The following is a 25,829-nucleotide window of genomic DNA, read 5'->3' on the forward strand; positions in this document are numbered from 1 at the left end:
TGTCTGCAGGCCTCTATCCACTGCACCACTGCCGCAAAAGAGGCTGCTAGGGGACACCATAGCACACAGAGCACTGGACCTGAATTCAAATTCTGCCTCAGACCCTTGTGATGCCTCTTTCCTTATCTGGAAAATGGGGATAATGATAGCACCTCTCTAATAGGGATCAAATAAAGTAACATGTAAAGCATTCTTGCAAACCTAAAAGTGTTACAGAAATGCCAGTTACTATTATTCTCTAAAGCCGGAGCAGAGTCAGGCTCGAGCTGAGAAGGTGGCAGGCTAAGCCAGAGATTGTCCCTAGTAAGCCTACACTGGACTGTAGTGCTGAGATGTTGGCAACCTTTGCTTCTCCTTAGCTTCTCCCCATCTTTCCTACCACCCCTGCCCCAACAAGGTCAGGCTCACTCTGTGACCCCTGCCCCAGAGACACAGGAAGGATATTCCAGGTTGGGAGCCATGCAACTGGACAGTAGACACTGTTCCACCCCGGGCTATTCCATCTTGAGACAGACGCAATGTGGGGGCAGCTTCATGTCCCCACTGTGCAGGGCTCCCTTGCTATCGGAGGCTGAGGGAGCAGACCTACTACTTCCGTGGCCTCCTCCACCAGCTCTTATTTTTCAGGTTGTCTCAGAGGTCGCCGGATATCCTGGGGGAACTCCAGGAGAGAGCGACTTCTGGGGGTTTAGGGCCTCTGAGAGCAGCAATGAGGATGTGCTCCCCCACCCTCACTTCCAGCACCAATTTCACTGTCAGTGCCTGGTGGTGGGCACCACCAGGGCTCTTGGACTCCTTTAGCCCATGCCACTCTCAGCTCATTCCCTAGGTCTCCCACCCCCTTGGCCCACCTGCCTACTCCTGAACACTCACAACATCTGGAGTTTAGAGGCAGGCAAGAGGGGGGTGTTGCTTCTTCAGCAACCTCCCCAGGGCTGAGACCTTCCCAGGAACAACAAGGCACCAGCTGAGAACTTGGTGCTGTGTCTGCTTCCCCACGTTTCCAGCCTCAGCCTCCCAGAGGGAAAGTCGTGCTATCCCACACTTCCTCCTCTCTCACTCTGGCTCATCCCGGAAGGCAGGGAGTTGCTGCTGGCTTCCACAATGGCTCCTTAATCAAGCAACTGGCTGACTGATGACGCTTTATACATCGAGCCTCATTCATTTCAATGCAACTTGAGTTGGCTGTGTATGTGATGTTTAATCTAATAAAAGACAGTGTGGCCTTTGATTAAAATATTTAGGGGAGAGGGATATGAAGACTTTTTCCGTTACATAATAAAAAGGCTTTTTCTGAGCTTGCCGGGTACCCCAACACCATGCACACAGGATCATACTGTGGGAACGTGGGATAACAGTGCTGACAACTGATGGGAAAAAGGATCTTAGGGATAGAATGAACACACAAGTTGTATTCTTGTCTAATGGTCCATTCTACCCCCCCCCCATTAGGACACCTTTAGAATCCCTTCACTTGGCAGGAGGTGCTGGAGGTTATAATGAACAAAGAAGACCCAGACAGAGCACCAGGAAGACCTCGGTGCAAAGGCCACCTTGGATGCTAGCTGGGTGACCCTGGCTCAGTCTCTTAACCTCAGCTTGTTTCCTCATTTGTAAATGGGTATAATGATAAATAGCCCTTGTGCTTAATTAATAAAACATGTCCATGTTGTCTCCTCTGACTGACAGCTCCTTGAGGGCAGGAACTGTTTCATACCTATCAATCCCAGTGCCTGGCACATAGTAGGTGCTTCACAAATGCATGTTGATTGATAATAAAAGTGCTTCACAAAAACCTCACAGGTTTTATGTTATGGGGGTGAAAAGAGTCAGTGTGTGGGAAATGCTAAATAAATGACAGTTAAAGAAAGAAAAGGCTTCCAGGGCCTCCCCCCCCCACCACAAACTGCCAAGATGAACTTCCCAAAGCCACAGCTCTGACCACATTGCTTTCTTGCTCCAGAAGCTTCTTTCATTCCCTATCGCTTTAGAACGCACTGCAAACTCCTCTGGTTGGCATTTACAGATGCTGACAATTGGGCTCCAGACGGATTTCCGATTACTTCCTCTCCTGCCCTCTGTTCGCTCAAACTAGCCCTGACATATATGATGTCCCATTTCCCATCTTGTGTCTTTGTACAGGCTCTTCCCTGGGCCTGGATTTCCACGTCCTACCCCTCTGTACCCTGGCACTCATGCTTCCAGCCAAGGTTCCTTTCAAGTGCTGTCTCCTCAGTAATGTCTTTCTCGCAGTGGTGGAGGGAGTTCAGTTCCCCCCCTTCCAATTCCCCCTCCATTGCCAGAGCTCCCCTCCCAATGACTGCACGTTTTGTGTTTCCTTCTTTCTGTACATGCTATTTCCCACTAATAAACAGGCAGGGCTTTGTTACTATGTGCCAAACACTATGGATATGAATGCAAGCAAGCCAGCCGGTCCCTGCCCTCAAGGAGCTTTTCTTGATGGAGGAAGGTAACACATAAAAGAGTGCTAGAAACAGGAGCAAGGAGGCCTGTGGAGAAGAGACTGCAGGAAATGCTGTGGTGGTCTGGTTCCCAGTGAAATCAAGCTGAGGTGGGGGGGGCAGGAAGAGGGGCCTAATTTCCACTGGGTTGCTGAGACTGCAGGAAGTAATAATAGAATGTCAGGGCAAGGATCTATTTCATTTTGTCTCTCCAGCCTCATTACCTTGTGTAGCCCTCGTGGGGTTAGAGAAGGCACCGAACCTCATCTTTCCTGCTGGCAGAGCAATCAGTCCCCCTAAAATTCACAAACCCTAGAACACTGCTTGGCACATGACAGGCACTTAACAAAGGCTTCTTGAAGTCTTTTTTGCTCTGTTTTATTGAAACCTAGTGATGGAGTGGGTGGCTGAAGACACCTTTTCTGTGTTTGCTTCAGTTGAGCTGAAGGTCCAGGCTACTTATTCTGCCTTCTAGTAAGCAGAGAAACTGAGAACTCTGGCTGACCCCATTCCAAGGCTAGGCCCCAAAGCCCCACTGAGAGCTTGGAGCTCTGTGTATCATCTTAATGTCCAAGGTAAAGTCTCCAAACAAATTGGTTCCCCAAAGAAAGATATCAAACACATGCACAAAAACACTAGCCGTCTGCCATTCCAATCAAACTCCCAGCAAGGCTGCCATAAAAGTGACTGATTTGTATTCCTTGGGATTCTCAGCCCTTCACTCCTCCTCCCCACCCCATGCCATCTGCTGGCTTCCTACAGATGCTCCACTCAACGGGGAAGAAAATCAACGAACAGTTTCTTGTTCTCTCTTTGTTCAAGTCAGGATTGCTTTGCTCCTGGTGGGGGCCCTTCATTCAGCTCTTGCTCAAACTTTCTACAAACTTATCATCTTTCGTAGTCTACTTTCATTTTCTTTTGCTCCTCCTTGTGTTCTGAGGCCCTTTCCATTCTTGGGAAAACCGTCCTGAGGTGAATGTGACCTTCTTTTTCAAACGTTTCATTAACACCTTTACACTGCAATCAGTTTCCAACAAAAATACAATTAAGTGAAATATTCCACAACAGTCATCACAAGTGACAGAAGAGGTAACCTTCCTGACCTCTGGTCTATCACCTCATTGCAAAGAGGAAGCATGTTCCAACATCATTGGTCTAGAATCAGTACTGATCAGGACACTCAATCTGATTTCTGTTTTCTTCTAGGATTGTTTTCATATGTGTTACTGTAGTCATCAGGGAGACTGTTCTAGCTCTGCTTTCCTTGCCTATTTCCTTTCCATCATCTCTCTGTGGGAAGAAGGAAATGTTCCAACATTAGTCACCCAGAAACGCTATTGATCAAGGAATCCCATTGGATTTCTGTTGCCCTCTAGCATTCTTTTAATTTATGTTATAGTTCTTTCTTGGCTCCTTGGACAGCTAGGGGGCGCCATAGTGCACAGAGCACCAGTCTGGAGTAAGAAAGACTTCTTGAGTCCAAATGTGGCTTCAGACACTTAGTAGCCAGCCATGTGACCCTGGGCAAGTCACTTCACCCTGTTTGCCTCAGTCTTACATATGGAAACTAGTTTTTGGCCTCCTTGGAGGTAAATGCTCAGTATTGGCATAGCTGAGTCAGAGTATGAGCAAATTGGTCACTTAAACAATTTATTTTTTTTTTCAGCTCGATCATTTTTCTCACAATTCCAGCTGGAGTAATCCACAGCTTCTCCACCGATGCATTAGTGTGCCTGCCTGTCCTCTTGCAGTCTCTTCAAAACCCACATTTCCATCTTTTATTATCTTTGACAACTGGATGGGTGTGAGTTGATATTTCATAATTGTTTTGTATTTCTTATTATTAGTGATTTAGAGTATTTTTTTCATAATGTTGCTGACATTCACATTTCTTCTTTTGAAAAATTTTCATATCTTTTGAGCACTCATCCTTTAGGGAAAAGCTCTTAATCTCACACATGTGTGTCAATTCTTTGCGCATTTTGGATATGAGACTTTAATTAGAGATTTCTCCTCACCTTCTAATTTTTATTTTTAATGTAATATCAATTTTTTTCATACAAAAGCTTTCTAATTTAATTTTTGTACCAAACCTGCAATATCATTGGCTTAGAGAATTCCTAGCACCTGACCTTCAGCTTATCCTCTTAGAGAGCTGCCTAGGGCACTGAGAAATTAAATGACTTGACCAGGGTCATATAGTCAGCATATATCAGAGACAGAATTTGAACCAAAGTCTTTCTAACTCTGAGGCCAGCTCACTATCCACTATCCAGCACTTCTTAAACTATGGGCCTCGACCCCCTATGGAGTCACAACCCACAGTTTAAGAAGTGCTGAAGGGGTTGCAAGTAGAAAATGTTTAAGAAGTTCTGCACTATATGCCATGCTGTCTCTCTTTTTAATTTATTTAAAAATTTGAATTTTAAATAATCAAAGTTGTCGATTTCATCTTTCACAATTACCTCTAACCCATGTCTGGTCATAAATCCTTCCCTTAATATATGATTTAAAAGAGTTCCTATTTGCCTCTAATTTTATTATTTATCTATAGATCACAATTTAAACATAACACATATGTGTATATACACACAAGTATATATATATATATATATATACACACACACATACACATACATACACATGTTTGGAGGCTGCCCTGGGTACATTTCTTCATAGATTCATAAATCTTAGTGTAAGAAGTAAGGCTGGAGATATGATTATAAACTACTCCATAGATAGCTTCTATATGATAACTCTATGAACACCCTTCAGAATGGCAAAGCTGATCAAAAAGGAAAATGATAAATGTTGGAGGGGCTGGGGAAAAACAGGCACATCTGATGCAGCTATTCAACTGTACCTACCCTTTGACTCAGGATTATGACCACTAATAGGTCAATACCCCAAAGAGTATAAAAGAAAAGAGAAAGGGCCCCTGTGTACAAACATATGTATAGTAGCTCTTTTTGTGGTGGTGAAGAACTGGAAACTTAAGGAGGTACCCATCAATTGAGAAACAGCTGAAAAAATTATGGCACATGAATGTAATAGAATATTGTTGTGCTAAACAAAGGGAAGATGAACTGATGCAGAGTGAGGTGAGTAGAGGGAAGAGAACAATTTCTACAACAATGACAACATTGCAAAGACAATGTTGAAAGACTTAATTCTGACCAATGCAATGACCAGCCAGGATTGAAATGGGTTTATAGGAATAAACACAAGGTGGTTGGAGATGGAAGGCACTAGCCATTGGGAGGATCTGGAAAGGCTTCACATCGAGGGTGCTGCAGAGGTGGAGGGGGCAATGTCACAAAAGTCCAGAGGGAGAATCTCCAGGAGGAGAGGGAAGTCAATAGTAGGAATGCAACAGAGGGGTCAAGGAGAGTGAGGATTGAGAAGAAGCAATTCAATGTGGTGATTAAAAAAGATCATGGGTAACTTTGGAGAGAGTAATTTTGGTTGCCAGACTGCGATAAAAAAAAAAAAACATTTAAATGATCTACACCGACCCCTTCCCTGTTCCAAACACATACTAGCATAAATCAAACCACTCTCAGTTTTCTATTGACAGAATTCACAATAGCGTATCACCTTTGGATTTGGTGACTCAAGTCAGGAACTTCATTGTTTAAGATATTGGAAATGGCTTTCCAAATATTAGCCACCTGAAAGTGCTCCATTAAATGGTAAAGAATCCAACTAGAAGCAGGGAGATGGAAAACCGGAGGACAAGATCCAGGCCAGTGGATAGGCCAGAACACCATGACTCAGCAGAACGCTTAACTTTCTCTTCTTCACTGTGTAAGACTCAGTGGTGCTGGTGCACCAGGCTCCTTGAAAAAGCTAATTGTTGTTGCTACTGTTCAATCGTTTCAGTTGCATCTCACTCTCCATGACCCTCTGAGGGTTTTCTTGGCAAAGATACTGGAACAGTTGGCCATTTCCTTCTCCAGCTCATTTTACAGAGGAGGAAATTGAGACAAACAGGGTTAGTGACTTGCCTAGAGTCACACAGCTAGGAAGTGCCTGAGGCCAGATTTGAACTCAGGTCTTCCTGATTCTAGGTCTGGCCCTCTATCCAATGCACAGCCTAGCTGCCCGAAGCTATAACAGACAAAATTCTTGACTGAGTGGGAGCTTCTTCTGCCAGAAGGGAGGAATCTCTATAGTTTACAAATCGGTGACTGTGATCCACATTTTCATGACAGTTAACCCTCAAAAGCTGAAGTTGGGACTTAGTAGGATGGGCTAGTTAGGGATTAACTCTAGAAATGCTATTAAACTTGAAGTCCCTCTGCCTTCAGAAAGGGGAGTTCTCTCCTTTTTAATGTAATGTAGAACAGTTATTTGTGATAGATGTCTTCAGGTATGTTAAAGGACAAATGGAAGAAGAAGCAGGAATCTTAGCCTTCCTGCTTGGCCTCAGAAGGCAGAACAAGGAGCAATGAGCTGTCCCCAGGTAGAAGGGGCTACCTTAGGAGGAAGTGGGGTCCCCCTTCCTGGAGGGCTTTACAGAACATCTGGATGATCACCCACGGCCCAGCAATTTGAGTTCTGTGTTCATACAAACTACGCTACTCCCTTGATCAAAGCCCTACAATGAGAGGGTTGGAATATACGATGTTTAGATGCCCTTTCGGCTTTAAACCTCTGGTCCTCAGATACACTTGGAAGGAAACAAGGCAGCCCTCAGAGAAGTCCCTTTGATGGAATTTCTTAAAGAAGGCGACAGGGAAGCTAGATGTACACAGGCATCGCTGAGTCTGGCGAATGGGAAAACTCCTGGAGGGGAGATTAGGGACTCTCTCTTGCCTGTACAAGCTAGATGGGAAAATCTAGAGATGTTACCATTGAACCATGCAAAAAGGGATCTCTGAGAGAGTAATAGATACTAGATGGTTCTGGTCTCTTTCATGGGCCAAGAGAAACACAGTCAAGAAGTCCCATGGATTCCACAATCACTTTTATGCAGATGGCTGTCAGATGTGTGCATCTTTCTCCTGAGCTTCAGTCTTGCATCAGCAACTGCCTACTGAACATTGCCACATGGATGTCCTGTAGGCATGTCAAACTCATCATCTTTCCTCCTCGACCTCTTCCCTGCTAATTTCCTTATTTCTCTCAAGGACACCATCATCTTTCCAGGGACTCAGGGTCACCACCTGAGTCATTCTAGAGTCTTCCTTCCCCTTCACCATTCATCTGATCGATCGTCCTGGTCTATCCATTCTACCTCCAAAAACATCTCTCACATCTATCCCTTTCTCGCCACATACACAACCAGTACATCATTTCAAACCTTTATCACTTCTTACCTACAATATGTCAATAGCTTCCCAGCTGGTCTCCCATGTCTCACCTCTCCCCATGCTACGTCGTCTTCCATGCAGCTGGCAAAATGATATCTCTAAAACAAGTCTGGTCAGGCTACTTCCCTTACTCAAAAAGCTCTGATGACTTCCTCTTGCCCCTAAGATAAACTACAAATGTCTCTACCTGGCAATTAAAGCTCTTCACAGTCTTTCCAGGCTGACTGCACACTGCTCCTACTCATGTCGTCTCTGGTTCAGACAGAGTGGTGTACTTGTTCCCTGTGCATAACTCTTCAGCTCCCCCCCCTAGAATGGAAACTTCTTGAGGGAAGGGACTGTTCATTTTGGCTTACTTTGTCTTTAGATTCCTAGTGCCCAGCAAATAGTACAATGGTGTGTGAATTAACTAGGGTAATAATTTTGATGTGGTTTCATTTTGTGACAGTAATGGTGACACGTATATACTTATATTGATGTTAGGCTGCCTCAGAATGGTTCACTTTGATCAGAGGAATCCAGATTGAGCTGGTTTCTCTACCTTTAGTTAATTTTCTGTCAAGTGAGTATTAGCTTTCATTCCAAACGCGTACATTTCATTGCTCCTGTCCTGTGTTTTTAATTCTGTGGTTTTTAAGAATGAATACTACTCCAAGGAAATGTGCAAAAGTTGTAACTCTTAAGGAGCACACTTCAATGAATGTGAGAGCTATTGCAGTGGCTGTTGTTGGGAAGTCAAGCATTTGAAGAATCGTTTGAGGCCACAATGAAATAGAATCAGTCATACTGAAGTGCAAAGGAAAGTATGGTCAAAAACAAATAAAAAATGCCTAGAACTGACAAACTACTGTTGCAAAACAATCTACTTAATCCTCAGAAAACAGGCAAGGCCCTTCAGAGGAGCCTAGTAGCTGAATGGCTTGTTACTGATTCTTCTACAGTACAGCACAGGCATTTTCAAGTTGGATGACGAGCGAGAACAGTTTTAAAAAATAGCTGCTAACCATTGTTATAAAGAAAAAAAAATACCTGTTGTGAGCAAGACAAAGATAGGAATATTAGAGGCTAGAAAAAGGCAATTTTTACTGATAAAACTCACTTTTTCATTCAGGGCTACATAAAATTGATTATAAGGAGAAGTCTAAGTAAGCCTGTAAGATGTGGTCATTTTCATCAGATTGTAAAACATCCACTCCCAAAAGTGTTTTGGGACTTTTTTTTTTACTTCCAGTGGGGAATGATGGACTGTGATAAATATAGTGACAGCATTGGTGAAATTCCCAAATGACAATGGAATATTGCCCCACAGTTTTACACTATGTCATGGGTTACAAAAAGTTAAAAACAATTATCTAAGAGGCCAGAAACAGTGGGAAAAGGAGTCATCTCCAACTGCTTAAAGGGAACCACTGTTTCTACAGCTAAGGCTGCTTCAACATTTCCTTACCTTTACCTTTACTGACCAACCCTTGTCCATCCTGCTATTGTGAGGTTTATTGTCTAAGACAGTAAATCTAATTATTTTACTTCTTCCTAAGGAAAGCAGGTGATGCTCATTTTTTAAACACAGCTTTGAAGCCCAAGACAAGATCTTGAATTATGGGGAGCAATTTGATAGACAGAGTTAGTCAAGATCTGGCTGGAGCCATGAAGAATTTGGAGCCTGGCTAGTCAGAAATTTTGGATAATGTGCTAGCAGACTGGCTAATACTTGAACAAAGTAGCTACTAGGCCAAATCTTATCAAAGGACCCACAGAGCTTTTAGATTCTTGACATCTCGCTCATACCTTGCAGCCCCTGTGGACACTTCTATGATTCTCTGGGGGTTGACGTTTTTATTTCTCATTGCTCTGGGGTTAATCTTCTTTTCCAGCATTGGGGAAATGCAAAGGAGAGTAGATCTTCCTCTTTTATTTCCACTTTCCACAAGGTTACCTAGGTGGAGTCCTTCCTCTGATGAGGAAGAAAAAAAGTAATTGCCTATAGGGACTGATGTAGATGCATAGAGAACTTATCAAACTGAGATGAAAAATAGTGAAAATTGGGGGAGCTAGGTAGCACAGTGAATAGAACATTGCCCTGGACTCAGAAGGACCTGAGTTCAAGTCCAGCCTAAGACACTCTCTGTGTGACCCTGGGCAAGTCATTTAACCCTGATTGCCTCCACCCCCCAAAAAAAAAAAAACCCAACAAAAAACATACTGAAAGCCTTTCAGAAGATGGCAGTAAAGTCACGTAACAGACGACATAAATATGAATAACTTGGTAAGGTAGTATATTGTTAATATCTGGAGTGGTAATGCTCAGAATGGGCTGTCTCTCTAGGAAAGCTAAGGACAAAACAGAGGTGGATAGTTAGGGTGGTATGTTGGAGGCACGGGAAAGATTAAAGAAAGCCCTGGGTTTTGACTCAGGGTGTAAGGGAATACTAACCAATGCTGTAGAGAAGGCAGAGATGCTCAATCCTCCTCTCACTTTGGTTTTTTCAGGCAAGTTGTACCATATTTGGACTAGAAAGGGTAGGGCAAAAATGGGCAGTAGGCAGTGGAAATAGTAAGAGACTTCCTGTACTTGATGAGACCAAATGAACTATGTCATAAGAAACCAAAGTAACTAGCAGATGAACCAGTTGTGCCATCGTCAGAGATCTTTGCAAAATCCAGGAAAAAAGAGGAGATACCACAGAATTGAAGAAGGGTAAATGTTGCCCTGATTTTTTTTTCTTTTTGACAAGGCAATTGGGGGTTAAGTGACTTGCCCAGGGTCACATAGTAAGTGTCAAGTGTCTGAGGTCGGATTTGAACTCAGGTCCTCCTGACTCCAAGGCCTGAGCTCTATCCACTGATCTACCTAGCTGCTCATCCTGACTTTTTTTAAAGGGAGGAGAATGGAGTCTCTATAGGCCAGGGAGCTTGGCTTTGATTACTGACAACATTCTGCAGTGTCTCATTAAAGGACTGTGAATTGTGTCTCATTAAAGGTTAGTGAATATTTAGAAAAGGATACGGTGATCACAGGAAGCCAGTGTGTATTCATGCCAGACTCATCTTATTTCCTTTTTTTTAAACAGGGTTATTACATGGATAGATCTAGGAATGCATAGGCAGACCACAGTTTGACAAACACTAGAGTGAGTTGGTGGACTACAAGTATATGTGCCTGTTCTCAGTTCTGGGCACATTTTAGGAGGACATGGGTATGCTGGAGAGTATCCTGAGAAAGACAGTCAGGATGTAAAAGGGCCTGAAGTCCATGCCATGGGGAAATTAGCTTGGCCTGGGGAAGAGAAGCTTTGGGGGAAACGCGAGAGCTTTCTTCATATAGTTGGAGGGCTGCCGGGTGAAGGAGGGATCAGACACATTCTGATGGACCCCAGAGGGTCCAATCAAGATCAGTGGGTGGAGGATTACGGTTACTTCCTAACAGCTTGAGATGTCCCAGAGTTCAAAGGGATTACTTCCTTTGGGAGACAGTAATTTCCTTCTCCATTAAAGTCTTCAGGCAAAGGCTAAAGGACACCTGTTAGGCAGGCGGCAGAGCCCAACATTGTACCAGGCCATAAACAGCCTTGTGGAGAACACGGTGATTACATGGTAGCAGCAAAAACAAATGGAGAAAATGACAGGCAATAATGGCACTGATAATTCCATTGGAAGACAAACATTTCTTCCAGTTTCCGAGAAGCTTCATAAGGACTATAGTATGTAAAGTTAGAAGCAACATAGCGTCTCTTTTCAATAGAATCTCATAAAACCATAGCCAGGGTGGGCAGAATGGGGCTTTGCTCCGGGGCAGTGAAATTTGGAGATCACAGGACCATGGATCTAGAACTGGAAGGGTCCTCAGGGACCAGCTATTCCAACCCTATCATTTTACATATGGGCAAACTGAGGCCCAGGGAAGTTAAATGACTTGTCCAAGGTCACATAGCTGGTAAGTAGCAGAAGCAAGATTTGGAGCCAGGTTCTCTGGTTCTTTCCACCGTGCTAGACGTTGAGAGCACTGGTGGCCCTTCAGCAGGTAGAAACAGCTGAGCTTCACATCCAGTGAGCTGAAAGAGGCCTGCCTTCATCCTGCTCCCAGCAGCCGCTCCAGGCGTCTGACGTCAAGATCTCTTACTTACCAACAATGTCTCTCTGCCTACAGAGACTCTGCGTCTTGATGTCTCTCCCTGAGTCTTCCCCCTGGTCCCATTCAATTGAATCTGCCTTCATCAGTTTGTTTGAAGGCACACTTTCTGCTGTTTACCTCAGTCAGTCAGTCATCAAGCATTTTAAAGTACCTACTATGTGTCAGACACCATGCTAAGTGCTGTGGATACAAAGAAAAGCATAAGATAGGTCCCTACCCTGAAGGAGCTGTACAAACAAGATACAGATTTATAACACTACACCACATGATCCAGTGGAAAATTGGGTAGCCTAGGCAGCTGCCTGAGGCACAGAATGGTTAAGTGACTTGTCCAGGATCACACAGCAAAATGTGGCAGGGGCAGATTGCCTGCCTCCAGCAGTGGTGCTCTATCCACTAGGCTATACTGTTTCCCTACTGCATAGTAAGGTATCAGAACTATGAGGAGATCAAGGGGAAGTGGCACAATTTAAAGAAGATGGGGTGGGTTAGAGTTGGAGCAGGGACTGATGAAAATGGCTCTGAGGCAGGGCTGGTCATGTCCACTTCTGGGTGGGGGAAGGAGAGGAAATCACTGCCTTGTCATAGCGCCATCGCGAATCCTGCTAGGAACAGTGATTACTGCAAGAGGTTTCCCATAAAGTGCCTTGAACATCTCTGCACCGCTCAAATCACAAAGTAATTAAGAGAAAGCCCAGGATGGAATGAGAACAGCCACTCCTCACTTCTAAGGCAGACGCCCATCTTCTTCACTTACTGGGCACAGCCAAGCAATCCTTTGTTCTGGCCTCTCCTGATAAGAACACCAGCGCTTTGGGCTTGTGGAATGTCTTTCAGCAGTAGCAGTGATGGAGCCTCATGCCCATTCCCAGTGACCATCCCCCAGACCGCAGCCCAAGCGCAGAACCTGAGGCCAGTGCCATGACTTAGCGCTCCAGGAGCCAGCCAGCCAGCTGCCGCAACCAGTCCGGGAGCTCCCTCAGAATGAATTTAAATGAGATGAGAGTCACCTTACCTGTTATGATCAAGGTAGAAATGAGAAAGTGAAGGAGCTTGAGCAAATCAAGTGTCTGGTCTGGGGAAAGGATTGTGATTTCTAGGCTTTGGGGAGTGATTAGCCCAGTTCTCTTCTGCAAAAATGAAGAGGATCCATGGTGTAGTAGAGCACATATTGGACCTGGAATCAAAGGAGTTGGGTTCAAATCCTAGCTCCATTATTTGCTAGCTGTGTGGTCTTGGATAACCCTTTACCTCTCTGGGCCTCAATTTCTTCCCCTATAAAATGAGACGATTGGACTAGTCCTCTGAAGCCCATACCAGCACTGACTCTGTGATCCTGCGAATGCTGAGCTGAATGAACCACTTCAACTCCATGCAACAGCTGGAGAAAGTGTGATGCAACAGAAACATTGCTGGGGGTGAAGTCAGATGGCCTGGTTTCAAATCCCACTGCTATTTTTGACCTTGCACAAGTCACTTCCCTTCCTTTGGACCGGTCTCTTCGTTTTCCAGATGATGACTTCTAGCTCCAAATGTGTCTGAGAGTCAGGAGTCCTTGGCTCCCACTCACTCACTGTGCAATACTGGACAAATCCCTTCACCTCTCAGGACCTCAGTTTCCCCATCTGTAAAGCAAAAGAATTGGACCAGATGACCCCTGAAGTCCGATGAGTCTGCTCTTTGTTTTTCAGTTGACTCCCAAGATTATGAAAAAGCTGGCAGGGAGTACCGAGCTGTTGAAAGTGTGGGGAGATAGAGGCAAAGGGAATGGGCGGACAATGAAGGAATCAGTGAGGTCTCATGTAATTTCTGTGCAGCATCTAGTGCACTGTTGGCCTTTAGTGGCAGGAAAACCCAAAGAGCCTCTGAAGTACCTGTTCTCCAAGACCACTGGCCCTGCTTTCAGCCTAGCCCCCAAAACCATCACAGAACGGAGTAACTCCGGAGGTGAAGGTGCCCACCATCCCCATCCCCATCAACACCAGCTGTGGGTCAACTGCTACACACATGGCAGGCAAGCCAGGCAGTAGGAGTAAGAGTAAGAGACAGGAGGGGGCATGTGCCAGGCAGATCTAATGACTGCCGCCTCCTCGATCATCAGCTCCTCTCTGACTCTGGAAGGGATGGCCTAGGATTTGGAGTCCAAGAGCCCTTGGAATAGCAGTACCCTCCAGCCATCATAGAGGGGAATGTCATAGATGGGACCTGCCAAAGGCCTTTGCTGGTGCTGCAGCCCCCACCTCCTTAGCTACTCCAGCTACTGAAGTCCCAGAAAAGGAAGTTCTCATCCCCCAAGTCCCTGACATTGTCGAATGGAGAAGACGGGTTGCCATCTGCTTTGCTGTTGCACTCCGAGGACCAATGGGCTTTTCCATCTACCCCACAATTGCCACTTCGTACATGGGCTGTCTGTCTCTCCCTATTAGAATGGAAACTCTGGGAGAGTGGGAATGTCTCACTCTTCTCTTGGAATGCCCAGCATTTAGCGCAGTTCTTGGCACACAGGAAGCACTTCCAAAATGCTTTGTTCAGGGGCAGCTAGGTGGTGCAGTGGATAGAGCTCCAGCCTGGCAGTCAGGAGGACCTGAGATCAAATCTGGCCTCAGACACTTGACACTTACTAGCTGTGTGACCCTGGGCAAGTCACTTAACCCAAATGCCTCACCAAAAAAGCAAAGCAAAAACAAACAAACAAACAAACCCCAAATGCTTTGTTCATTCTTTCATTCATAACCTAATAATAAAACATGGGCAATTATGTTAGGACGTTATATGCTAGGAGAAAGGGAGAATTTAATTTCTCAGTTTGAAATTAAAATCTGACTGTGATGTGCTTATCACTAGGCTTTTAGGGGAGCCCCTTTTCACTGGAGGGTGATGTGATTAGTTGCTATGGGCCCCCAACTTCTTCTGGCCTGCTGAGGCTGTTCTCACACACAGATGGTCTGTGCTTAACAAAAGAGTCACATTCTAACAGTTCATTTGTGATTCAGGTATTTGGAAATTGGAACACGTTTTCCCAAAGAAATAATTTTACAGATGATGGCTTTGGTTCCAGGATAGCCCACCAAAGTCTGTTTAACTTGGAGAGTAGCTGAAGTTCTGGAAGGTAGAAATGAGAAATAGAAAGAAATGATATTATCTCAAGGCTAATAATTAAACGAAATGGAAAAGCCAAAGTGAAAACAAAACATGCTAAGACTCTTAGAAGAATGGCAAATTTGACTAGTGGATTCAATTCACTTCAGTTCTGCTAGCATTGATTAAGAGTTTACTGGGGGCCAGGCACAATGTGTTAGATGGTTGAGATGCGAGGGAAAAAAATAGAAATAGTGTCTGACCTCGGCTAGAGTGAGGCACTACTGTTCCCTGATAAGGATAACACATATACAAAGTAAAGATAAAAGTAACTGGGAGAGGGCAGTGCATCAGGAAAGGCCTCTTGTAGCAGATGGCACCTGAGCTGATTTTTGCAGGAAGTTAAGTGTTCTAATAGGTAGAGGTGGGGAAGGAGAACATTCCAGGCAAGCGCAGCTTTTGCAAAGGTACAGAGGTAGGAGATGAAATGTTGGTTGGAATGTAGATTTCAGGAGGCGAGTGGAGACTTTTTGTGGAGATTCTGAGGGTCCAGGACTTCAGAAATTGCTGGTACTAGTTCTTTATTTTGGCTAATTTAATAATAATAAAAATAGCTAACATTTATCTGGTGCTTTAAGGTTTGCAAAGCACTTTACAAATATTATCTCATTTGATCCTCACAGCAACCCTGGGAGGTAGGTGTTATTACTTATCTCCATTTTACAGATGAGGAAATTGAGGCACATAGGGATTAAATAACTTGGCCAAGGTCACACAGGTAGTACATATCTGAGGCTGGATCTGAACTCAGGTCTTCTGAGTTCTAGGTCCAACACTCCACTGCTAGGTGGCAGCCGAGTGACTTCACTTCAAAACCTACAGCCTTCCTTTTCATTTTCCCTTTCATTTTACAGATGAGGAAACTGAGGCTCAGAGAAATTAAATAACTTGCTTAAGGTTCAGTGATCCCAATTCAGAGTGTTCATTAAGCAGCTAATCAATGGAAAAGAGTAGTTTCTATTGGGTTAATCAAAATGAATAAGATCAATCTGGATTTCAGAAGTGATTTCAAAAGTACATTTTTTCTCCCCATGATCAAACTACCAAGGGAGTACTTTGTGCAGCTAGAAAAATAATAAAATTAATCTTCAGGATCAAATGGACTGGCCTCTCAAGGGGAATGATGAATAAAAAATGAAGTAGGAATAGCATCCGGATCTCAAATTATTCTATACAGCAGGAATCGTTAAAACTATTTGGCATTAGTTAAAAAATAGAAAAATAGAACAATCCAATAGACTCAGAATTAAGGTTAACTCTAATTCAATATTGACCAGCCTTATTTGGAGAAGAACTTCCTATATGGGCGAATGGAAAGCACATACCACAATAAGCTCAAAATGTATATGCAGCCTGCATATTGATGTCACATAAAAATGAATTAGAAGAGAATCAGAACAGGTAGTTTTCATAGCTATGACTAGAGAATAGATTCTTAACCAAACACTACAAAAGATAAAACAGATCATTTTGATTACATAAAATTAAAAAGGTTTTATATGAACAAAATTATATAAATGGGATAAGAAAGGAAGTTATTGGCTTAGAGGAATTTTTGCACGAGATATTTTGAAGGGCCTGATATACAAGAAATATAGAGAACTGACACAGACATATAAGACCAAGGACCATTCCCTAAAGGTTAAATGGTCAAAGTATATGAATAGTTTTCAAAAGAAGAACTGTCAACTATAAACAACCACATAAAAAAAATGCTCCAAATCACTGATTAATACCAATAAATACCAATCAAAGATAAATGCCAATCAAAACAACTCTGAAGTTTTACCCCCCAATCAATAAATTGGCAAAAAAAGATGGAAATGGTCAATCTTGGAGGAGTTTCTTGTGGAAAGATGAATACACTAATATACTCTTGGTAGAGCTATGGATTGGTAGGACATTCTGGAAAACAATTTGTAATTATGCTAAGAAAATCACTAAAATGTCCGTATCCTTTGACCTGGCCATCCCATTGCTAGGCACATATCCTGAGGAGTTCTTATATACCCCCAAATATTCACAGAAGTAGAACAAAAATAGTTGGCTATGATTGAGGTACATGGATACAGGGGAATATGAAGAATTTGGAGAAGCACAGGAAGAATTATATAACCTGATAATGACTGCCATAAGCAGAAACAAGTAAACAATGACTACAACAATATAAAGAGAATGACAAGAATAACAATCCTGAAGGCTGTGTAATTATCATAACTACATTTGCCCCCAAACAAGAGATGAGAAACCACACCTCCAGCTCATTGAGTAGCAGAAAAGTGAGGGTTATATTGAGAAATGAAGGCAATAGATAAACAAAATATATCAATACAAATTAAAAATTAAAAATAAATCCTGCATTACCTTAAAGACTATTGGTGTTTTAGAAGCCAGCATGATCTATTAGATGAATTCATATTTTGGCATGCACACTTATTTTCTAAAAGCCTCCAATTTATTTATTAACTAAGCAGTTGCACAGTTTTATTGATTACATGCATACTAAAGCACTTGGTAAAACACACACACACACAAACACACAAATGTTAACTTCATTTCAAGGTTTGTCACACAAAATGAATATTTTTCAATTCGGGTTATTTGTCTGAATAACTTTCAGATTTGTACGGAAGAAAGCCTCAAATTCTTTTCCCCCAAAATGGAAGGTACTTTAGTAGGAAATTTCATTTCTATGTGAAATAACAATTGTTTTTCAATAAATTCTCTCAGCTATTATATTGACTAAAGTGGAAAGATTTCGAAATTAATTGTTGTCTTTGCAGGCAAAGCTATTTTTCAGGCTAGGAGTGGGTGGTGGGGAGGAAGAAGAAGCAAATGAGAGGCGGCACCTTGTAGTACACAGACAGTAGGCCTTGGAGTCAGAATGACTTAGGTTCAAATCTCACGTCTGACCAACACCGGCTGCATGATCGAGTCAAGCCACTTATCCTCTCAGAGTTAAGTTGCAGACAAGTTGCCGATCTGCATCTGTGGAAGATTTTTTATTCAGGGAGCTCTTTACACAGATGAAATCATAAGTGCAGATTGGGGAAAATATACTCTTACTACACACATCACATAGGCTAGGCAGCTAGGTGACATGGTGGATAGAACGCTGCATGTAGGTTCAGGAAGATCTGAGTTCAAATCCTGCCCCAGACAGTTACTAGCTGTGTGACCCTGGGTAAGTTACTTCACCTATATCAGCTTCAATTTCCTCTTCTGTAAAATGCGGGTAATGACAGCATCTACCTCTCCCAGGGTTGTTGTGACGATCAAATGACGTGCTTTGCAAACCTTAAAATACTCTATAAATGTGATGGTGATGGTGATGGTGATGGTGACGGTGACGGTGACGGTGACAGTGATGGTGATGATGCCTATGCCTCAGAACTCAAATACCCAAATGAATCTGTGATCTCACTGATTTAGGAGTTCCCTCAAGGGAGGCAGATTACAACCTATCCATGCTTGCCTGTCCTATTCAATTCTCCTTCTTGTCCCCTTGAAAGTTTGCTATTGGGGGTCCCCCCAATGGCACCAGTGGAACAATCTCTTAACATTGCCATGAGACAAGTCTATCCTCTTTTCCTGTCATAAAATTCTTTGATAACATCAAGTTGACAACATTGATTAAGCGCCTACTATGTGTCAGGTACTGTGCTAAGCTCTGGGGACAGGAAGAAAAGCAACAACTAGTCTCTGTCTTTAAGGAGCACACAGCCTAATGGGGGAGACAGCATACAACTCACTATCCAAACGAGATGTAGCATTTATTTAGTGCCTACTGTGTGCTAAGCGCTTTACAAATCGTATCTCATTTGATCTTCACAATAACCCTAGGAGATAGGTGCTATTATTATCCTCAATCTACAGTTGAGGAAACTGAGGTCAACAGAAGTTAAGTGACTTAGCCAAGGTCACACAGCTAGCCACTGTCAAGGGTCAGATTTAAACTCAGTCTTCTTGACTCCAGGCTCAATGCTCTATTCACTGTGCCACCTAGCTGCCTCAATAGTGTAATAACTCATTACTTTATAGGTTATGAGAAGTTATTGATAACAACAAATTGGAGCTAATCTCAGAGGGAAGGCACCAAGATTTAGGAGGACGAGGAAAGGAGACTTGAATGAAGCCAGGCAAATGAGGAGGTAGAGATGAAGAGGGAGAGAATTCCAGGCATGGCAGGCGCTCTGTGACCATGCCTGTCCTTCCCTTTTGTTTCCCTGGAGCTCTTCATCATTCCTAAGCTGGAGCCTGCTCACACCCATCTTGCACTTCTCTCCACGTCTCACTGCTATATGGCTATACCAGTATATTGTCAATCTTGAAAAGATGGGCCCTTGCTTTCATGGGAAGTTTGGGGTCAGGAAAAGGGCTCTGCAATTTCCCAAAAGCCATCCGGCTCACTCTCCACCTCCTCTTCAACTTTTGGCTCAGCTCATTGACCATCTGTCCTGTCAGTCTCAAATATACATACTGTTGGGCAAATCCTATAGGGTGTCCCTCCAAATGGATGTGGAAATGTGGAAAAAACTCAAAGAAGCCAAGGAAAATCTTTTCTTTTCAACTTTCCAGTTGCCAAGGAAAACATCCTCTCCAAGCTGGTGACTCGATTAGAGTCATGGTATAGCACATTTATGGGTGGGAAATCACTTTTATAGACTGCACTGGACAGTTGCTTCTGATAGCTGATCCCAAGAGGCCCCCTGGGCCATGGGAAAACAACTCCCTTTTCCCATATTACAACTTGGTCCTGGTGCACTCCGGGGCTTCACAACATTGCTATTAATTAGGGATTATCTGCAGGCAGAAATAAATGTGTCTAATTATAATGAATATCTAATCTTATTAGATAAGGATCCTTTGCAAATTGCAATGTCATGGAGCTCAGCTGAGGCAAGGATTTAATCTCTTCTAATTGAGGCAAAGGTTTAAATACAATAATATGAATATAAATCACATTAAGTAGCTATGTGTTATAAAACTGAGTGAAGAAAAGCAATGCCTCGATATTAATCATATTTACTGCTGATTGCAATCATCCACCCAGGAGCTGGCGTCCAAAGCACTTGTCCTGCTGCTGGGGAAGATGCAGGTCCTGATCATTACCAGATGCCCCTGCTCTCGGGCTTCCCCCAAGGTAGCCAGAGGCTTTGGGAAATGTCCACATACTCTCACGGCTCTGTAAGATCTCAAAACTGCTTTGGGGCTGCTCATACCTGATATGGCCTAGAAATGCAAGAAGTTAGGACTAAAAGGGGTCTTAAGGGTTACCTTGTTCCCTTCCTCTTTCAGGGGAAATGGAGACAGGAAACTGATAGGATGCTCCCACTCTCTACTCCCACAGGGCTGCTTTGAAGACACACCTTGAAAACTTCGAAGTGATATGTAAATGTGAGCTTTTATTATCGTTGTTATTAAACTGGGAAAGGTGGTCTAATGGTTAGAGTGCCAGACTTAGAGTCAGGAAGACCCGGTTTTGAATCCAAGTGACTTAATCAACCTGAGTCTCTGGCATCTCCATAGGACTTATTTACTAAATCATGGACAAGTTGCCAGCTGAATGGTTAGATGGAGTTTCCATACTGGGAATTTTGTATGCTGATGAAATCACAGATCCTGGTCAAAGAATATTTATAAAATGGGGATATAGCACTTAGTCTTCAGGGTAGTTGTGAAGATCAAATAATAAATACTTAGAAAATGTTTTGGAAACCTTAACAAACTATGTAAATATTAGTTATCATCAAGGCTGTTGGGAGGCTCCGGTGAGATCGCGGATGGAAGGTACCTCGCAATACGGCAAACACGAAAGAAGGGCCAGGTCTTAGCATTGTTGTTAGCTCCCAGTGGCCAGGCCGCCAGGCTGGTGATGACTTCACTCCTGGAGCCTTTTGCCCAACAATCCAGGGAGTGCTGGGAAATGTTTAACAAACTGACTTTCGGGAAATGTGGGCACACGTATTTCTAAGTTTCATCTGCATCATTAACACTTTCTTAAGTATAGATAGTCAATAACAACAACCAAAAAAAATCAAGTCCTGATTTGGACCAATTGCCAGTTTCTGAGCTATAAATGAATTACTCACCAAGAAAACGGAACAACCAGCTTTGAAGAGCTTGTCAGAGCTGGCTCCAGCAAGGCCCTGGTTCTTCTTCTTAGGTCACTGAGAGTTTAAGCGATTTGCCCAGTATATGTCAGAGGCAAGACTAGAACGCAGGCCTTTCCAGCTTCAGGGGCAGCTCTATAGCCGCTATGCAGGGATGCATCTCCCACTGCACACAGCATCCAGGAGAGAAATAATGAACGAGATCGTAGCTGTCATAGATGCTTATAGGTCACTTGGCACTGCAATGTGCCAAATACCTGCTGGTGAAACATCAAAGAAACGTTGAACGAAACATCAGATAATGTCAAGTACGCACTGTTTTGTTTGAAAACTAAGTCCATGGAATGTTTTACATCTAAAGTAGCTCACGATCATTTCAGCATCAGGTTGACGTGGAAATAAAAAGAAGGTGAAAGGAAAAAAAAATTAAGGTAGAAAAAGCCAAATGGGGTCAGGCCAGAGGGCCTCCACTCAGCTGCCTCTCCATCGTGTTCCAGTTCCTGTGGATCTGACCCTAACTCAGGCACTTGTTGCCTCCTACATGGGCTGCTGCAAAAACTTTCTGAGTGCTCTCCCCACCGCAACTATCGGGTCCAAAGCATAGGCACCGCCTCCCCCTCAAACTTCTACCTCCAGGATCACATACAAACCCCTTTCATAACCTGATCCCTTCAGATTTTTTCCATATTGGTCTACACATGATGCTTTATCTCCCACCTCTGTGCATTTGTACCGGCTGGTCCTCACACCTGGGGTGTTCTTCTTCCTCGCCTCTGCCTCTTAGTTTTCTTGGCTTCAAGACTCAGTTCAACTATCACCTCCTGCAAGTTGGACTTACCCAGTCCCGTGAGATGCTCGTGACATCTCCTCTCAGGCTACCTTGTGTCTACTCAGTATAGATCTTGTCTTCCTGATTAGAATGTAAGCCCCTGGAGGGAAGGGACTATATTTACTTACCCTTTGTACCCTCAGTGCTTAGCATAGTGAGTATGTAATAAAACACTTGTTGGTTGATTGAACTATTTAAGGCTCAGAGGCCCTATCCTATAAAATGGTCCTTGCACCATCACACGATTCACAGTGCTATTGTGAGAAAAGTGCCGCACAATAACCCAGAAAGTACGCGCCCAGAGACTGGGGAATGGCCCAACAAACTGTGGTATATGAACAAAGCAGACTATTTCGTTGCCACAAGAAATAATGAACATGAGGAATTTCAAGAAACATTAGAAGACTTGAATGAACTGATGCAGCGATGTAAGCAAACATAGGAGAACAAAACACACGACTACAATAATGTAAATGAAAACAACACAGACAGAGAGACGAACTCAGATGAAAGCTAATTCCAGAAGACAGAGTTCCCGACTCCCTCTTCTTAGTAGAGAGGTGGGGCCTATGAGTACAGAATGTTGCATACCTGTCAGGCAGTCATTTCTTTGTGAGGAGGGACAGTCCTGGGTGGAGATATCTCCAAACGCCTGTGGTAGAAAAGGCAAGAGGCATCAGTAAACCAACACGAACAACCCAGAGAAAGTGCTTAATAACCCTGTGTTCTTTACTTCATATTCACCTTTTTGTTCCCAGACTAATTTTCTGGTGGGGTCATTCATAGGTTGTGACTGGTCACATGGTTTCCTTCCTTAAACTAACTTCTCTTTATTTAATTACTGTTAGGTACTCTAAAATGCCTACAAACTGCACGGTTCTCTTATTGGCAGAAACATATCAGAATGAAGGCTGTAGCTCCATACTTAGAAGAGATCCACGACACCATGGTAAGTGAGAGACAATACTTTGTCAAAACAACAGTCCCTTTAAGCCTCAAAAGCGCCTTTGGGAACTACTGGAGTTTCTTAGCATGGACTGAAGGGGAGGACAGTCCTGGGCAGCAATAAGCAGGCCCATCTACACCAGAAATTCCTTCCTCCTGAGATGTAATGGGGAGTGTAGATGTGTCGATGTCATGTTCTGAAGGCTGGTGGTGAAAGAAAGCCATTCCCTCCTCCTTAGTGGGCAGATTTTTCATCCATAAGCCATCACAGAGGAATCATTTCCCTCCGATCTTTGGCAATGATGCAGGAAGGGCTCTGCGCACGCTGGTACTAACTCACACGAATGGGACTTTAAGTAGGGCAAAGACACATCAACCCTGGAAAATATGCATATTCCAATTATCCATCTGCACTATCCCCTCACACTTGAGGCAGTTCTTTGTACTTTTTTATTACCTGGGAACACTCTAATGAGGTTCTCTGACTACCTGACCTCATTTGCTTCTCCCCAAAGACCCTTTCTGATGTGATTTGAAACAGAAAATAAGAGAGGAATGAACATGGGTATACAGACCTCTGGGAGGATGCCCCCTCTGAACAGACCAACTTCATGGGCTGCTTGCTGTCCTATAATCAGCCAGGCTGCAAGCTAAGAAATCAACATGTCAAGAAGAGGAAGCACTTTGGGAAGCAAGGAATAAAAATGGATGCAGAAATCATGGCGAGAAACCAAGTGCTGTCGATTAGCTCCCAGAGGTGGTAACAGCTCAGCTCCTGAGCCTCTGCACTGCTAAGCGTCCCTTGAAACTACCTTCTCTTTGCCTTCCATAGGTTTGTATTGACTAGTACGTGCATATATTATTTCCCATGGTAAACTATAAGTTCATCGAGGGCAGGAATTGCTTCATTTCTTTGCCTACCCAGTGCTTGGAAGGCATCTGGAACAGAGTGGACATTTGATAAAAGCTTGCTGATTGAAAAGTATAGTTAAATAGCATTGTTTGCAATCATGTCACTGTATTTGTGTTTTCATATTGGATTTAAAACCACACTTAGGCATCATCAGAGAATCTAGGAAACTCCCCACAAAACTCCATTTTAGAGCTATGACATTTTTAGATCAGCGCCAAGAATTTAACTTTTATCCCTTGTCTGAGCAAAGCCATTTCATAATGACATCACTTTGAGGGTCATTTAGAGGATATGGGGATGTTTTGCCTAAAGAAGAAAAGACTTAGTTAGGGAAGTAATGACCCATCCTGTGAGAGGTCCTTTTCTGTCCATCCCAGAGGGCAGCACTACAGAGATGGGTGGAAATTGCAAAGAGGTAAATTTAGCCTAGATAATTGACTTATCTCAGTAGAATAGGATGCCTTGGGTGAGAGTAAGTAGGTCATCCTTAATTGAAGGCCTTCAGTCAAAGGGTAGATGACCATCTGTCAGGAGACAGGAATTCTTGGTCATGTAGGGATTGGTCTGGCCTGCTTCTGAGGTTCCTTCTAACTTCAAGAGTCTGTGGAATACAAATAGAGGAGGAGGGACATAGCCAGATGACAATGTGGGTGAAAAAGATCTGGGGGTTTTAGTGGACTGCAACCTCAAAATGAGTCAAGAATGTGACCTGACAGCTCCAAAATCTAGCAATTGTATGACAGACATGATTCCTTAGGACGAGGGAGGTGATAGGCTTTGGTCAGATCACATTTGAGATACTGTGCTCAGTTCCTGGTAGTGCATTTCCAGAAGGGGAGCTACCAGGTGGAACATACCCAGAGGAAGACAAAGAATGGTTGAGAGAACCCGGGATGTTATCATTCTGGAGAAAAGAAGCCTTGGGAGAGACAGGAGGCAGAATGAGGAGCAGCCATAGAGGAAAATTAGAGGGAGGCAGGTTTATTCTCAGTGTGTGGAGGGACCTTTCTTAAAACTGCACTATCCTCAAGTGGCCTGGGCTGCCTGAGTAGGTAGTGGGTTCTACTTCACTGGAGGTATTCAAGCAGAGGCTAGATCAGGGGTAGGGAACCTGTGGCCTTCTAGATCCTTAAGTGCAGACTTTTGACTGAATCCTTTTAAAGGATCTGTTCTGTAAAATTTGGATTCAGTCAAAAGGCTGCACTTAAAGACCTAGAAGGCCACATGTGGCTTCAAGGCCTCAGGTTCCCCACCCCTGGGCTAGATGATCATTTGTCGGCTACACGGTCAAGGGAATTTTGATCCAGGTATGGGTCAAACCAGCTGGCCGCTGAGGACCCTTCCAATTCGAGGAATCTGGGTTTCTAGGAGAGGATATTATGCCAGGAAGCTGAGAACTTGAATATTTTACAAATGAACTCTCAGATCATATTTGCAGGTGCATTTGGTAGGATAAGAAATTCCGTAAAACATCAGGAAGATCACAAAGGAACAAATAAAAGCATAGGGTATTCCCAAGGTAATGACATAGGTTACTGCATTCCCATGTATTTTCATCTTTATGAGCCAGTGTACTGATTCATGCCCTGATGTTTTGTTAGATGAATTTCAGGCTCTTATGCATGCATTCTCTACATAAGAAATGCATCAATGAAGAAATTGAGGAATCCCCTCACAGAATGATCTTGGGTAAGTCTCTTTCCTTCTCTGGGCCTCTCTTTCTGTATAGTGAGATAAATGCACCAGACTAGCTGATCTTGACTGGCTTGAAAATGCTATGATTCTATAAAGCCATGCTTTCTCTCCTTCCACTCCCCTTCCCTAAAAACCAAAGCCAAGACAAAACCAGCCCAAGATTTTTGTTTGCAATAACTTTCAGATATACACAGGGCTCTTTCTATCATCAAACCCCACTTGTGATCCAGGTATGATGGTGTGAACATTCAGTAAAAGGGGCCATAAAGCACTTTGTGGCTTGCTTC

The 25,829-nt window shown here is 43.4% G+C and overlaps 1 long non-coding RNA gene across 1 annotated transcript in view; it reads left to right on the top strand.

The window, feature by feature from the left end:
- Positions 1-25,829, top strand: part of LOC110192347 (uncharacterized) — a 49,490-nt gene that overhangs the window by 12,502 nt on the left and 11,159 nt on the right. Inside the window, exons 2-3 of the long non-coding RNA XR_013483544.1 lie at positions 22,838-22,938; positions 25,449-25,536. This is a non-coding gene — a long non-coding RNA (uncharacterized LOC110192347). The remainder of the gene's footprint in view (positions 1-22,837; positions 22,939-25,448; positions 25,537-25,829) is intronic.

Source organism: Phascolarctos cinereus, unplaced genomic scaffold, assembly GCF_003287225.1.
Source record: "Phascolarctos cinereus isolate Bilbo 61053 unplaced genomic scaffold, phaCin_HiC Scaffold_8;HRSCAF=390, whole genome shotgun sequence".
NCBI lineage: Eukaryota > Metazoa > Chordata > Mammalia > Diprotodontia > Phascolarctidae > Phascolarctos > Phascolarctos cinereus.